The sequence below is a fragment of the Ochotona princeps genome, chromosome 8 (genome assembly GCF_030435755.1).
Source record: "Ochotona princeps isolate mOchPri1 chromosome 8, mOchPri1.hap1, whole genome shotgun sequence".
NCBI lineage: Eukaryota > Metazoa > Chordata > Mammalia > Lagomorpha > Ochotonidae > Ochotona > Ochotona princeps.
The window spans coordinates 9,022,694-9,037,732 of NC_080839.1; the positions used below are offsets into that span (position 1 = coordinate 9,022,694).

The 15,039-nt window shown below is 44.5% G+C and overlaps 1 long non-coding RNA gene across 1 annotated transcript; it reads left to right on the plus strand.

The window, feature by feature from the left end:
• The first annotated feature begins 795 nt into the window (after nt 1-795).
• Nucleotides 796-14,727, plus strand: LOC131480954 (uncharacterized). The gene is made up of 3 exons (XR_009245913.1): nt 796-919; nt 13,702-13,800; nt 14,637-14,727. It is a non-coding gene; the product is annotated as an uncharacterized LOC131480954 (long non-coding RNA).
• Nucleotides 14,728-15,039: the final 312 nt, after the last annotated feature.

Below are 15,039 nucleotides of genomic sequence, written 5' to 3' on the forward strand. Positions count from 1 at the left end.
CGGAAAACTGTGAACTGATGTCCTACTATCTCATAGCATTTGAAACTTTCTACACAGCAGTTATCAAGTCATGTGGTATCAGAATAAGGCTAGACATACAAGAGCAATGGATTTTCATCAAGGGTGCCATGACCATTAGAAGGGAAATGGCAATCTTCCTGAGAAGCTGGGTATTCATGTGCAGAAATGAGGGTGAATCCTCTCTTCAGCCCACGTACAAAACTTTCAGCTTGATGTACATGGAGGGTCTAGACTTATGAGCTAGCACTCTTAGGCTCCTAGAAGAAAATTGGACCATATTCACGGTCTTTGGGTGAGGCATTGGCATCTTAAATGTGATTCCCAAAGCACAGGCAGTAGAGACTAATTCGATCAGTGAGCATTCTCTGAGTGAAGAAGGTTGGTGCACCAGAGGCGTGTATGTAATTGACTGGGAGAAGGCATTTGCAAATCACCTATCTGATCAGGGCCTGAGGTGGGCTGACCGGGGGAGTACTGTGCAGTGGGAGCCGGAGTTTCAGTTGGGGGTGCTCAAGAAATTGTGGGGAAAATGTGATATTTAAACCACACTGTGGATATTCCTAAAGTTTTTGAGTCGTACATCTAAAAATCCTTACAATGCAAATTTTGTTATGCATATCTACCACAACAAAACGTAGAAAGTAAAAAGTTTAGAAAGCAATAGTGAAAGCAGTCATGTTTAGCAGAGAGCTGCATCATTTCTTCAGGTGCTGTTAAACTAGATGTTTTAGTAGCTTAGTGACACAATATATGAATTCTGCATTGCTGATTTAAGCATGCCTTTGTCTCATTTAAGATGAAATTCTCAAGCAGACATCATTCCATAATTCCTCTGAGGTGCCATCTGAAGAAGCCACTACAATAGGCAAATCAGTTACAAAGAGAGATGTAAATGAAGGTAAGTATATGTCAGTAGACATGTAAGTGCACTTTAAAAAAATAATCATCTTTATTGGAAAGTCCGATTTACAGAGAGTGGGAGAGACAGATAGGAAGATCTTATGTCTGCTGATTCACTCCCCAAGATGCCGCCAGGGCCTGAGCTGAGCTGATCCAAAACCAGGAGCCTCTTCTGGGTCTCCCATGTGGGTGCAGGGTCCCAAGGCTTTGGGCCATTCTCTACTGCTTTCCCAGGTCACAAGCAGGGAGCTGGATGCGAAGCATGGCTGCCAGGATTAGACCTGGTACTCATATGGGATCCCAGCATGTGCAAGGCGAGGACTTTAGCCACTAGTCTACTACACCGGGCACATGTGCGCATTTTTATTAGGCTCTGTATTTGGTATTATCTTTACCTTCTTGAAAGAAGCTTTTGTGGGACAAAGGTAGACAGTGTGAGGTCTCTGTCTAAACGTCTATCCACATCATGGAGTCTGTGGTCCGAAGTGTAATCCGCCTGTCTTCTAGTGTGACCCCGGATACGAGGGTCTAGGCAGTCCTGCCACTGTGGATGTTGTTCAGGGATTAGATTTGAAAGGGAGTTCATTTTTCCTGGCAACACAAACCGTGGGTGAAATTCTTTTTTAAAATTTTTATTTTATTATTTTGAATAATCTTACTTAGTTGATTAGGGTTCAAAGAGTCAAGGGCTACAGGAAAATGGGTAATACCATTGTTTCCACACTAATATCATCATTTTTTCCCCTGTTTCTGGGATCAGGGGAGAAACAGGGAGAAGCCTCACCCAGCCTCCCACCCATCCCAGGTCCCAGATGTGAGACACACGCCAAGGGTCCTGCTCAAGCAGTTAAGATAGTTCAACAGTTCTGAATTGCTGCCACTCTCGCTGTTCCAATTGCGATGGAATTATTCAGAATCCACTGGCTGACGTAGTCTCTTCATGGTTGGGGTTCTGAGCTGAGCAGTTCAGTTGGAGGGATCGCCAAAGAAACTTCGTCTGAGGTGATCCCAGACTGGGTGACATTCTAACTTTCTATTCCATCCACTCTGTCCTTCCATGTGCTGATGTGTCGTGGGTGAGCAGGGGAGCGGTAAAGTCCTCAGGGCCCCATTCAATGGATAAGACAAAACCCCAAGTGCCCTGCCCTGAGCACACAGACAGACAGGACAAACGAAGGCCATGACTGTGTCCAGAGCAGTTTCCTAGTACCGAATAAAAGGAGTGCTGGGGGAACTGGGAGAACGACAGACCCCCTGAGGCTGGGGAATGAGCCTGGCTGGGTGTTTTGCGTGTAGATGTGCATTCATTCCAGTGCCCAAGGGCTGTTTCCCACCACCTCTGCCCAGGGAGCCGCAGTCAGGGGAAGGTGTCCATCTGCTCCACGGACTTAACTCTCAGACACGTTTCTAAAGCACAAATCGACTTCTCTATTGACATTCTGACTTTAGAAACATAATATGTGCTAAAGAAAACCTCCCCTTCCCCCCGCCTCACCCCTTGTCTTATCCAAGGAGCTCGTGTGGCTTGCGGTTCTCCTGATGCCTACAACTCTTTCCTCAGCACTGTGGACAAAATCCCTGATTACAGTAAATGCAAATGGCTAAAGTTGGAACTGGGAATCCCTAAGTGACTGTTCTTGTGTCTCTTGCCTAAGTTCAGAAACCCAATGAGAGCCTAGGGCAGGTGCCTGGCAGATGGGGGCTCAGGCTCTTATAAAAACTTGACTGTGGGAACTTTGGCTCCAGTTGAGCAGAGAGCCCAGCACTGGGGAGGCTAAGAATCCCTGTGATACCGCTGAGGAGTTACTTCTGCAAGATGTGCAGTATAACAGGGTAAAAAGAACAAGCTGCTGTCCTCCCAACTCACCCAGGAAACCCTTCTGCCCCTGACGTGAGGGGACTGAGCACTCTGCTGAGCGTCACCCCTGGGGATGAGGAAGCAGGGAAATCTCTGTGTGCCCAGGAGGATTATGGGCAAGTTGACTCTGGCTGATGAGTAAAGGCCTGCCTTGCTGCTTTCACTGTGGTGGAAGCAAAATGCCTTGAGTCCAAGGTGAGCAACTGCCACCCCAGGAAGCATATTTCCAAACAAAAAGAAAGGAATAAAGCAGGACAAACATGTCACTGTCCAGACTTCCTGGAGGGAGAAGAGATGATTGTTTATCTAGAGCAGCACGTGGCATGGGACCATCTCACGCACACAGTCCGTGTTCCTCCATTTGTCTGTGATGGGCTCCCGCCTGTCTTGGCACCATTTATGTGGACGTTCATCTTGGTTGTAGTGATCTGAGAGGCCTCCTTTATAATACACTGCATGTTCCTACTTACTTTTTTTTAATCTTTAAGAGTTACAGAAAAGAAGAGACAGAGATCTTTCATGTGCTGGTTCATAGCCCAAGTGGTCAGGCTAAAGCTAGGAGCTCCCTCAGGCTCTCCCACATGGGTGGTTGAGGGCTCAAGCACTCGAACCTTCTTTGGTTATTTTCCCTAGCTTATTAGCAGGCAGCTGGATCAGAAGTGGAGTAACCAGGATACAAACTGGCACCTCTACAGGATGCTAGCACTGCAGGAGGCAGCCTTGACCTGGTGTGCCACAACATTGACCTCTTAAGTATTGTTTCAAAAGATTTATTTGAGGGCCAGGTGCAGTGGCCTAGCAGCTAAAGTCCTTGTCTTGCACGTGCCGGGATCCCATATGCGCGCCAGTTCTAATCTCGGCAGTACCACTTCCCATCCAGCTCCCTGCTTGTGGCCTGGGAAAGCAGTAGAGAATGGCCAAAGCCTTGGGACCCTGTCCCCGAGCGGGAGACCCTGAAGAGGTTCCTGGCTTCTGGCTTTGGATGACTCTGCTCCCGACTTTGGATCAGTGTAGCTCCAGCTGTTGCGGCCACTTGGGGGGTGAATCATTAAACCAAAGATCTTTCTCTCCGTTCCTCCTCCTCTATATACATATCTGACTTTGGTATAAACATAAGTAAAATATTTTTTTAAAATGAAGAAAAAGATTTATTTGGAAAGGAGAGTATTTTATTATTATTTTCTTAAAAGTTTATTCTTTTTTTTTTTTTAATTATTTATTATTTAACTTCAGTAATTACATTGTATTATGTGACACAGTTACATAGATACTTGGGTTCTCCCCACCCCTCCCCAAACCCTCCCACCATGGTGGATTCCTCCACCTTATTGCATAACCACAGCTCAAGTTCAGTTGAGATTTCCCCATTGCAAGCGTATACCAAACATAGAGTCCAGCATCTTATTGTCCCGTCAAGTTCAACGGTTTCTTAGGTATACCCTCTCTGGTCTGATGACAGAGCCAGCAGAGTATCATCCCAGTCAATTGAAAGCTCCAACATACCATCAGCAAAAATTTACATCACCATGGAATTAATTGACATAGTAATGAGTAACCAATATGTTAAAAGTAAATGCGGGTTCCCAGCCACCTTCTGTGACCACCTCACCTATACTTCAATTTTAGTTTATACACAACATATAACATTCAAAACATAACATGTTATACATAACATCATATCATCTTAAATTAAGGCAAACATGTGGTATTTAACCTTTTGGGATTGGCTCATTTCCCTTAGCATGATGGTTTCCAGTTTGGCCCATTTGGCCACAAAGAACTGCATTTTGTTTTTTTTAATAGCTGAGTAGTATTCCATGGAGTAGATGAACCATAGCTTTCTTATCCAATCCTCTTTTGATGGGCATTTTGGCTGCTTCCATGTTTTTGCAATTACTGATTGTGCTGCTATGAACATAGGAGTACATGTTGGTTTCTCATAGAACAAGTGTTCTGGATATATTCCTAGGAGTGCTATTGCTGGATCATACGGTATGTTGAATTTGAGTTGTTTGAATATTCTCCATACTGATTTCCATAGAGGCTGTACCAGCCTGCAGCCCCACCAGCAGTGGAGTAGGGTTCCCTTTTCCCCGCAACCTCGCCAACAAGTGTCGTTGGTGCTTTTATTCATGTGGGCCAGTCTTACTGGCGTTAGGTGGTACCTCATTGATGTTTTAATTTGGATTTCCCTTATTGCCAGGGAACTTGAGCATTTTTTCATATGTTTATTTGCCATTTGGGTTTGTTCCTTTGTGAAGTGTCTGCCCATTTCCCGTGCCCATTTCTTGAGTGGGTTGTTTGTTTTGACATTTTGGTTGTTTTGTAGCTCTTTGTATATTCTGGATATTAGCCCTCTATCACCTATGTCGTGTGCGAAGATCTTCTCCCATTCTGTGGGTTGCCTTTTTACTTTGTTGATTGTTTCTCTAGCTGTACAGAAGCTTCTTAGTTTGATGAGGTCCCAATTGTTTATTTTGGTCTTGATTTCTACTGCATCTGGAGTCTTTTTTAGGAAGTGAGGGCCTACCCCTAAGTGTTCCAGTGTGTTTCCAACATTTTCTTCCAAAAGTTTGAAGGTTTCTGGATGTAGGTTTAGATCTGTTATCCATTTAGATCTGATCTTAGTGTATGGTGAGAGATGTGGATCTATTTTTTTGTTTCTGCAGGCTATCAACCAGTTGTCCCAGCAGCATTTATTGAACAGACCTTCCCATTTGCCTGGGTTGTCGTTTGTCTTTTTGTCAAAGATTATTTGGCTGTATCTGTGTGGGTTTCCTTCTGGCGTTTCTATTCTGCTCCATTGATCTTCCTCTCTATCTTTGTGCCAGTACCACGCTGTTTTGATAACCACTGCCCTATAGTATGTCCAGAGGTCCGGAACTGTGATTCCCCCTGCTAACTTCCTGTTCTTCAGGATAGTTCTAGCTATCCGTGGTTTTTTGTGCTTCCAGATGAACCTTTGGATCATTGTTTCCAGTTCCATGAAGAATATTTTGGGCAATTTGATTGGGATTGCGTTGAATGTATATATTGCTTTTGGCAGTATAGACATTTTAATGATATTGATTTTACCTATCCAGGAGCATGGGATATTACTCCATCTTTTGAGGTCTTGTTCAATTTGTTTTTTAAGTGGTTTGTAGTTTTCTTCAAATAAGTCTTCTACATTTTTGGTTAGATTTATTCCCAGATATTTCATACTTTTCTCTGTTATTTTGAATGGTATCTTGCTGGTTAAGTCTTTTTCCATCTTGGGGCTGTTCGCATACACTATGGCTGTTGATTTTTGTTCATTAATTTTGTACCCTGCCACTCTACCAAACTCTCGTACAAGTTCTAGCAGTCTCTGTATTGAGTCTCTTGGCTCTTCTACATAAAGAATCATATCATCTGCATATAGTGAGAGCTTGACTTCTTCGTTTCCCATTTGGATTCCTCTGATTTCTTTTTCTTGTCTTATGGCCTCAGCGAGTACCTCTAGGACTATGTTGAATAGTAGTGGAGAAAGTGGACATCCCTGTCTTGTTCCAGATCTCAGTGGGAAGGGTTCCAGCTTTTCTCCATTCAGTATGATGCTGGCATTGGGTTTTTCATATATTGCTTTAATTATGTTGTGGATTTTTCCATCTATGCCTACCTTGGTTAGGGTTTTTAGTAGGAAGTGATGTTGGATTTTGTCGAAAGCTTTTTCCGCATCTATTGATACTATCATGTGATTCTTGTTTTTCAGTTTTTGGATGTGGTGTATCACATTTATAGATTTTCGAATGTTGAACCATCCCTGCATTCCAGGGATGAATCCTACTTGATCTGGATGAATGATCTGTCTGATGTGTTTTTGAATTCTGTTGGCTAGGATTTTGTTGAGAATCTTAGCATCAATGTTCATCAAAGAGATAGGTCTGTAGTTTTCCTTCTCTGTTAGTTCTCTGTCTGGTTTTGGGATTAAGGTAATGTTGGCTTCATAGAATGAGTTTGGAAGGGTTGCCTCTTTTTCTATTGTTTTGAAGAGTTTGTAGAGGATTGGGGTCAGCTCTGTTCGGAATGTTTTGTAGAATTCTGGAGTGAAGCCATCTGGGCCTGGGCTTTTCCTTGTTGGGAGGTCTTTAATCACTGATTCAATCTCTACTTCAGTTATGGGTTTGTTCAGGTCGTTTGTTGCCTCTGGGCTAAGTTTTGGCAAGTGGTAGAAGTCTAAGAACTTTTCCATTTCTTGGTGATCTTCTGATTTGTTGGAGTACAGTGCTTTGTAGTAATTTCTGATTATGGCCTTAATGGATGCGGTGTCTGTTGTTATGTTGCCTTTTTCATCTTTGATGCTGTTAATTCTTGCCTTCTCTTGTTTTTTCTTTGTCAGTCGGGCCAGTGGAGTGTCTATCTTATTTATCTTCTCAAAAAACCAGCTTTTTGATTCATTGATTTTGTGTATGGTTTTTTTTATTTCTATCTGGTTGATTTCCTCCCTTGTTTTGATGATTTCTTGTTTCCTATTGTGTGTGGGGCTCTTCTGCTGTTGTTTTTCCAGTTCCTGGAGGTGTGTGTTTAGTTCCTGTATTTGGCGCCTCTCTTGGGCCTTGACATGAGCTCCAATTGCGATGAGTTTACCCCGTAGCACTGCTTTGGCAGTGTCCCACAAATTTTGGAATGTTGTGTCAGAGTTTTCATTGGTTTCCATAAATTTTTTGATCTCATCTTTAATTTCTTCTCTGATCCATTGTTCGTTTAGTAGCATATTGTTCAGCCTCCAAGAGTTTCTGTATTTCCTGGGGCATTTTGAATTGCTGATTTCCAGCTTCATTCCGTGGTGGTCTGAGAGGGTACATGGTATGATTCCTATCTTTTTGAAGTTATTTAGGTTTGCTTTGTGTCCTATCATGTGGTCGATCCTGGAGAAGGTGCCATGCACTGCTGAAAAAAATGTATAATCTGTGGCCTTAGGGTAAAAAATTCTATAAATGTCAACCAAGTCCAGTTGTTCTATTGTTTGTATGAGTTCTGTTGTTTCTTTGTTGAGTTTTTGTTTTGTTGATCTGTCTATAGTTGTTAGTGGGGTGTTAAGATCACCCACTATTATTGTGTGCATATCTATGTCTCCCCTTAAGTCCGTGAGTAATTGCTTCACGTAGCTAGGTGCGTTTGAATTTGGTGCATATATGTTCACAATGGTAATTACTTCCTGATGGATCAGTCCCTTCACCAATATATAATGTCCTTCCCTGTCCTTTTTGATGTGTGTCAGATTGAAGTCCACATCATCTGAAATTAAGACAGCTACCCCAGCCTTTTTTTCTCGTCCATTGGCATGAAATATCTGTTTCCAACCTTTCACTTTCAGCTTCTTTGAATCTCTTCTGGTTAGATGTGTCTCTTGTAGGCAACAGATAGTTGGGTGCTGTTTGATAATCCATTCTGTTAATCTATGCCTTTTGATTGGTGAGTTCAGGCCATTTGTGTTGAGAGTTAAAATTGAGAGGTTGTGATTTTGCCCTGCCATACTTGTTTTTGTGGGTGTTGATATCTGTGTTATTGCCCTTCCTTGTGTGGACTTTAGTGGGGAGACCTTCCTGTTTGCCATCTTTGCTTATGATTCACCTCCTTTTTTTCTGGAATTAGTGCATTTCTAAGGAGATTTTGTAGAGCTGGTTTTGTGCTGGCATATTCTTCTAATTTCTCTTTGCTGTGGAAGTATTTGATTTCGTTCTCAAATACGAATGAGATCTTTGCTGGGTACAATAGTCTTGGTTGACAGTTGTTCTGATTCAGGATTTGGAAGATCTTTGTCCATTCTCTTCTTGCTTGTAAGGTCTCTTCAGAAAAGTCAGCCGTGATCCTGATTGGTTTTCCCCGGTATGTGATCTTTTCTCTGCTTCGTACTTGTCTCAGGATTCTTTCTTTGTCTTCGTTGGAGTGGAACTTGAGCACCATATGTCTGGGTGAAGATCGCTTTGGGTCATATCTGCTGGGAGTCCTCTTACCGTCCTGGATTTGAGCTGGATTCATGTTCCAAGTGTTTTGAAAGTTTTCCTGTATAATTTCGTCGAGCACCATTTGCATTCCTGATTCTTTTTCCGCTCCTTCAGGAAGGCCAATAATCCTAATATTTGATTTTCTGAGGTTGTCTTTCATTTCTTGTATGGTCTTATTGGCTTTGTTCAGACTTGTCTCCAGCTGTTTCATGAACTGGGTGTGTTCGTTTTGTGTGTCTTCCGTTTCAGAGATCCTCTCTTCTGCTGTATTTGTTCTGTTGGTTAGGCTCTCAATTTTGTGCTCTAAGTCAAGGATTTTACTTTTCATTTGTTGTATTTCTGAGGCTATGTGGTTCTTGAATTCCTTGAAGTCCTCCCAATTCTTCTCATTGTCTCTGACATATTTTAACATTATTTTTTTGAATTCCTTGTCTGGTAGATCTTCTATGTCTTCATCTCGCATCTCCGAAATAGACATTGGCTTTCGATCCTTTATTGGTAGGGTGTTGGCACTCTCATCTGGATCATTACCTTTTCTGGTATTTCTTCCCATTGTGTTAGTGTTTCTTTTTTGAGAGACCTAGGCACCAGTGTGCTGAGGGGTCTCCAAGCACTATCCTGTAGAGATCGGAGTCTGCAGGCGTGGAGTAGCAGGGTGTGGGAATTTTCAAGGCACTTTTGGTGCGTCTCCAGAACACTGGACCTCAGGGCGCCTCTTCCAGGGCCCAGAGGATTCAAAGCGCACTCTCAGCTCCTCCCCTACAGGTATGCTACCACAGGGCGTGGGGGAGTGAAGGCACTCTCTGTGCGCGCACCCTGTTTACTGGATCACAGGGCTCGGAGCAAGGGACTATAGGGCGTGTTCCAGGTGCTCTCTGGAAACGCCTCCTGCGCAGGTCCGCCCACCCCAGCACTTGCAGGGGACCGACCGCCCCTGCGCTAGCAGGGAACTGCCCAGCCCAGAGGCGTGCTTGGGTTCCTGTGGGATAGCACCGCCCAGCTGAGTGCCACACCGCAAAGGCACAGGGGAGTATCCAGTGTGCCTTTTGCCTTTCTCCCAGACACAGTTTTGGCAGTCTCAAGGCACTCGCCCTGTGTCTCTAGAGGCTAGAGCCTGGGGGGGGGGGGGGAGGGGCGGGGAGACCAATTGTGTTCAGGCTCTGTCCGTGCCCCTGGGGGGCCAACTCCCGAAGCCTCCAACCCACCACTGTCCCCACCCAACTCACTCAAACCTCAGGTTCTTGCAGTCTGCCTCTTCCTCTGGTGGGAATCCTGGCCGCCAGTGCGTCTCCCGACTGCTGCGTCCGTTGCTGGTCTCCGCGCGGGTCGCGATCAAAAGTTTATTCTTGATGGTGTTTACATAGTTGAGGAGGACACAAACCCATGTGGACCACTGATTTGGGTGGGAATGGGAGAGAAATAAGGGGAAATGGGTGAGGCAACCTTTTCAAATTTTTTTCTTCTTGTTGTATTTGGGGGAAGGAAGGAGAGAAGGGAAGAGAGTGATTCCCAGTGGCCTAATCATATCAGTACCCTGAGATGCAGGACAGCCACTGATGTCATGCCAGGGTCCCCGATGTGGATCATGTTGTGAGGGCACTGCTTAAGTTGTTTCAATGGTTCCGAGATGCTGTTAATTTCATTGCTCCAAGGTTGAGGGAATCCTTCCAAGGTCCATTGACGGACATAGTCAAACTTGGAGTTTCCATTTGCCCAGATATTTGCTGTCGACGCGTGGTAGAGAAAGTTGTCCAATTTGTTCTGCCCTCCATCCTCTGCTATGGTACTAGATGTCCTCTGTGGGCCTGAGTGAGCTGTCATGTCCCCCATGTACATCTGACATGCCACCCACTACACTGGTTTCAACAACCAAGGAGGCCCATTTCTGACACATGGCACTCCATAGTCAGACCACAGATCCTGTCATTTTTTGTGGTTGGAGTTTAGAGTCCAGTGGTCCAATTGGGGGAGTCCCCAGAGAGACCTTACCAGAGGTGACTCCAGACCTGACTCCTACAAGTGCCACCAGTGAGGGGTTCAGCTTGTCACCCACATCATATTAGCCAGTAGCTAAAGCTATTCTTTGTCTCTGGGGCCTCCAGTCTGAGTTGGGACACCCAGCAATGAGGTATTATTCATCTCTGCATAAAGGTCCATATCCATACTCATCCCCTAAGAGCATAAAACCAAAAACTATGATGACAAAAAGACTTGGTTTTCTCGTTGAGCACAAAGTCAAATGTTCTTGCTTCATTTAGGACGATTTTGTTGCGGGAGGATGGGGTGTGCATGATCGATGACTTGGGTTGAGTCTGTTTTGTGAAACGACGGGGATGTTTGCTTATGTGCTACTGTGCTCACTCTTGAAAAGGTCTGGTGCATTTTTCGTAGTTTGCTTTCTATTTTTTTTGAAGTCTAAAACATAAGCCTTAGTTTATTTTTTTTAATTTTTTTATTAATTTCATTGCATTATGTGACACATTTTTATATGCACTGGGATTCCCCCCGTCCCTCCCCAAACCCTCCCCCCCACGGTGGATTGCTCCACCTTGTTGCATTTCCATAGTTCAAATTCAGTTGAGATTCTTTCATTGGAGGTATTGACCAAGCATAAAGTCCAGCATCTTATTGTCCCAGTAAGTTCAATGGTTTCTTGGTGAGACCATCTCTGGTCTGGAGGTGGAGCCAGCAGAGTATCATCCCAATCAATTAAAAACCCCAACATAATATTTACAACCATTTACAACATTATGGCATTAATTGACATGGTATTGATTAACCAATATGTTAATAAGAAAGTGCAGGTTCTCAGCCACAACCTGTGTCTTCCTCTTAGACATTTCAATTTTGGTTTATATTCAACCATGTTCTATATACCTTAAAATGGCTATAGATTGCTATTCAGCTGTCTCTTGTCTGTTTTAATGTTAGTATTTAGCATTTTATAGCATTGAAGCATGATTTTGCTGAACCTGGCTGTTTTTCGGGTAGTCTAACTCTGTAACTCTAACAGGACATATCTCAACAGTTTAGGTGAACGTTTTTTTGGGGGGTGTGCAGAGAAATGTTCAATACCCCAGTGAGGAGTAACTGATCTTTGTGTCCCACCCAGTGAGTTATAAGTGCATCCCCGCTGACCATTTCCTGTCTGTTTCTAAGCTTTCCTTGTTGTTCTCTGTCTATCCTAGTTTGTTTGTTTGTTTGTTTGTTTGTTTGTTTGTTTGTTTTGAGGGGTTTCTGGAGCGATCCTGATGGGGTCATTACGAGAGAGGGTGGGGACCCAAAGTTGGAAGTAGACTAGGATCAGAGAAAGCTCCTCTCCCTAGTCCCGAAGGAAGTTTACTGTTCTTCTGTTTCTGCGGACCGCTAAGGGATCCTGGTTGTCATCGTAGTTTGCTTTCTAAAGCAGCAGTGTTTGGAAATCAGTCAGTGTATCTGAGAATCTGACCTTCATGGTACGTTCCTTACCACAGGGCTAAAATCCAAAGGGTGGGTGCTTGTGAAGGCTGAATCCCGCATGGGCATTGCTGGTTTTGAGTCTCCAGATCTGCTTCTGATTTTGACTTCCTGTTAATTTGCACCCTGGAACTCAGCAAGTGCTGGCTCAAGTTGCTGGGGGTTCCTGCCCCCATGTAGGAAACTTGGGCTGAGTGCCTGGGTCCTGGCATTAGCCTGGCCCGGGGCCAGTTCTTATGGATAGTTAAGGTGTGAACTTGAGAGTGAAGATTCTCTTATGTCTCTGCCTTTCAAATAAAGATTTTTAAAAATTAACAAATGGTTATGATCACAACTCATCACATGTAATAGAAGTTCTTCAAATGCTTCAAAGATACTTAGGTAAAGAAAACTTTTGACCTTCCTGAAGACAAGTATATACAGTGATTCTGAAAACAAGAGGATTAATTTTGTTGTGTAGACAGGAGGAGAGTAAATGTGTTTAAGGATCAAATCTAGTTGTTTAAAGCTCTGTGAAAGAGCAAGGCAAGGGCCCGGTGGTGTGGCCTAGTGCATAAAGTCCTCGCCTTGAACGCCCCGGGATCCCATATGGGCACCGGTTCTAATCCCGGCAGCTCCACTTCCCATCCAGCTCCCTGCTTGTGGCGTAGGAAAGCAGTTGAGGATGACCCAATGCATTGGGACCCTGCACCCACATGGGAGACCCGGAAGAGGTTCCAGGTTCCCGGCTTCGGATCAGCGTGCACCGGCCGTTGCGGCTCACTTGGGGAGTGAATCATCGGATGGAAGATCTTCCTCTCTGTCTCTCCTCCTCTCTGTATATCTGACTTTGCAATAAAATAAATAAATCTTTAAAAAAGAATTATATATATAAACAAAGAAAGAGCAAGGCAAGCCCACATCTCTATGCACTGACTTCACACTAGCCAGAAGATTCTGTGGCTGTCACCATCTTGGCTCTGATTTGACAAGTTGGCCTTTTCCACATGAAATGGTTATGAGTCACCTTAAAATGGGTGTTTTCTGTCTTTTTAGGTCCAATTAGATAGATAAGGAACAAGACTCCTTTTCCCAAGGAATGATTAGAACTTCATCCAGCTATCGACACATAAACCAGTTAAAATGGCAGAGCTGGGATTCAAATACCTGTTATTCTGACCCCATCTTTCTTCGACTAAATCATCCACAAACCCACATGTAATCGTTTTGATTTTATTATCCAAAATGCCAAAAAAGACAGTGAGTAAGGGAGAGAGAGAGTGAGAGGAGAGGGGAGAGAGTGGGATATAGGAGCAGACAAGGAGATCTTTCATCCACAGATTCACTCCCCAAATGCTCACAATAGTAGGCAGGGGTAAACCTGGCTGAATTCAGATGGGATTTAAATTCTCCAAAATTCTGACTCCCAGTATTGAGTTGACACAAAAATAACTTTCACTATAAAAACTCATCCCAGAACAGTGGTGCTTAATGTTAGATGTGTCTTATCTTCTGTAGATCATGTTTCAGAGGCGATTGACACCAGAGAATCCCCTCTGTTCCTCAGAGATGTACAAGGCCTTGCAACTAGCATGACAGAAACAGCAGTTAGCCGAGGTGAGACTCTCCAGCCTGGACCAAGGGAGAGCCGTAAGTGCCCAGACTTGAGCATGCATGCTGGAGATGGAAGGCACACCTTTAATTTACCTTCAAAAGTGGATGATTTGTGGCTAAAATTAAAATCATTCTTGCCATTGTCCCTCCAGGTCCTGTTTCTCTGATTCCCTTTTCCTGTCAGTCTCATTTAAAGTGGTGATGAGGAGGACAAGACCTAGACATTCCTGATGTCAGCTGGCATCTTTTTCCTTTGAGCTCCAGCTAAGATCCCAAGCCCACCCCCTTGGTGGCTGCTGTCCTTCTGCTGCTGGCTAGAACCTGGCACCATCACTGTCCTTTCACCTCCTGTTGGTACAGGTGTGATCCCCCCCGACCACTCCACCTCCAACCTGCACACATGTGGCTGAGTCTGTATACCATAGGGTTTGCTGTGGCTGGGAGAAAGGAGGAGGGGCAGCAGAGCCAGGTTTATATCACTGAGAAGGCTGTCAGCCAAATGCTCATCTCCATTGTCCTTGCAAGTCTGCAATAGGACTTTCTCACCTCCTCTAGTCTCTCACTTCAGTTCTCCCACGTGGTTTCTAGCAGCTTCTTTCTGCTGCCCTATTGCCTGCCAGTGGCTTATGAGTTCACTTCCCTAAAGGAAGTCAGTTCTTTCTCCAAGAGCATTTCCAGCAGCAGCAGGTAGGCCATGAGGTGCTGGTGTTTGCCTCTCTGCTGTGAGCCAAACTCCTAGGTTGTACTGGCAGAGTCGGGCTGGGTGGTGGGTAGCAGCCAGGGTCTGTGTGGCTGGCTGCCTCTCTCATGTGTTCTCTACTCTGTGTCATGTTCCGCAGGTGTCCGTGGTGGGAACATGCCCTGTGCACAGCTGTTAAGCTTCATGCGCCACAACATCGTTGTCACTGCCTTTATCGTGGGTGCTATCTTTACGATTATGGTGATTGTTCTTCTGGTTTTCATCTCATATATGAGAAGACGGCAACCATTGTGAGTGGCTCCCAGCACCCACTTAACCTCTTCCCACCACCCTGATCTTCCTGGATTTAGGAGAAGGGCTGGACTCCCTTCAAAACCAGGCTGTGTGTTTGTGGGTCTGGATGCTGAGGCATGACCTGGGTCCTAGGTGCTGTCTGGGTGACTGTGTTGCACAGTGAGGTTCTTGGGCTGATTGGATTTGGGCCACCCATGCCCATCAGGCTACTGAAAGAGGAGACCCTGTCACCTCTGTTGCAAAGATTG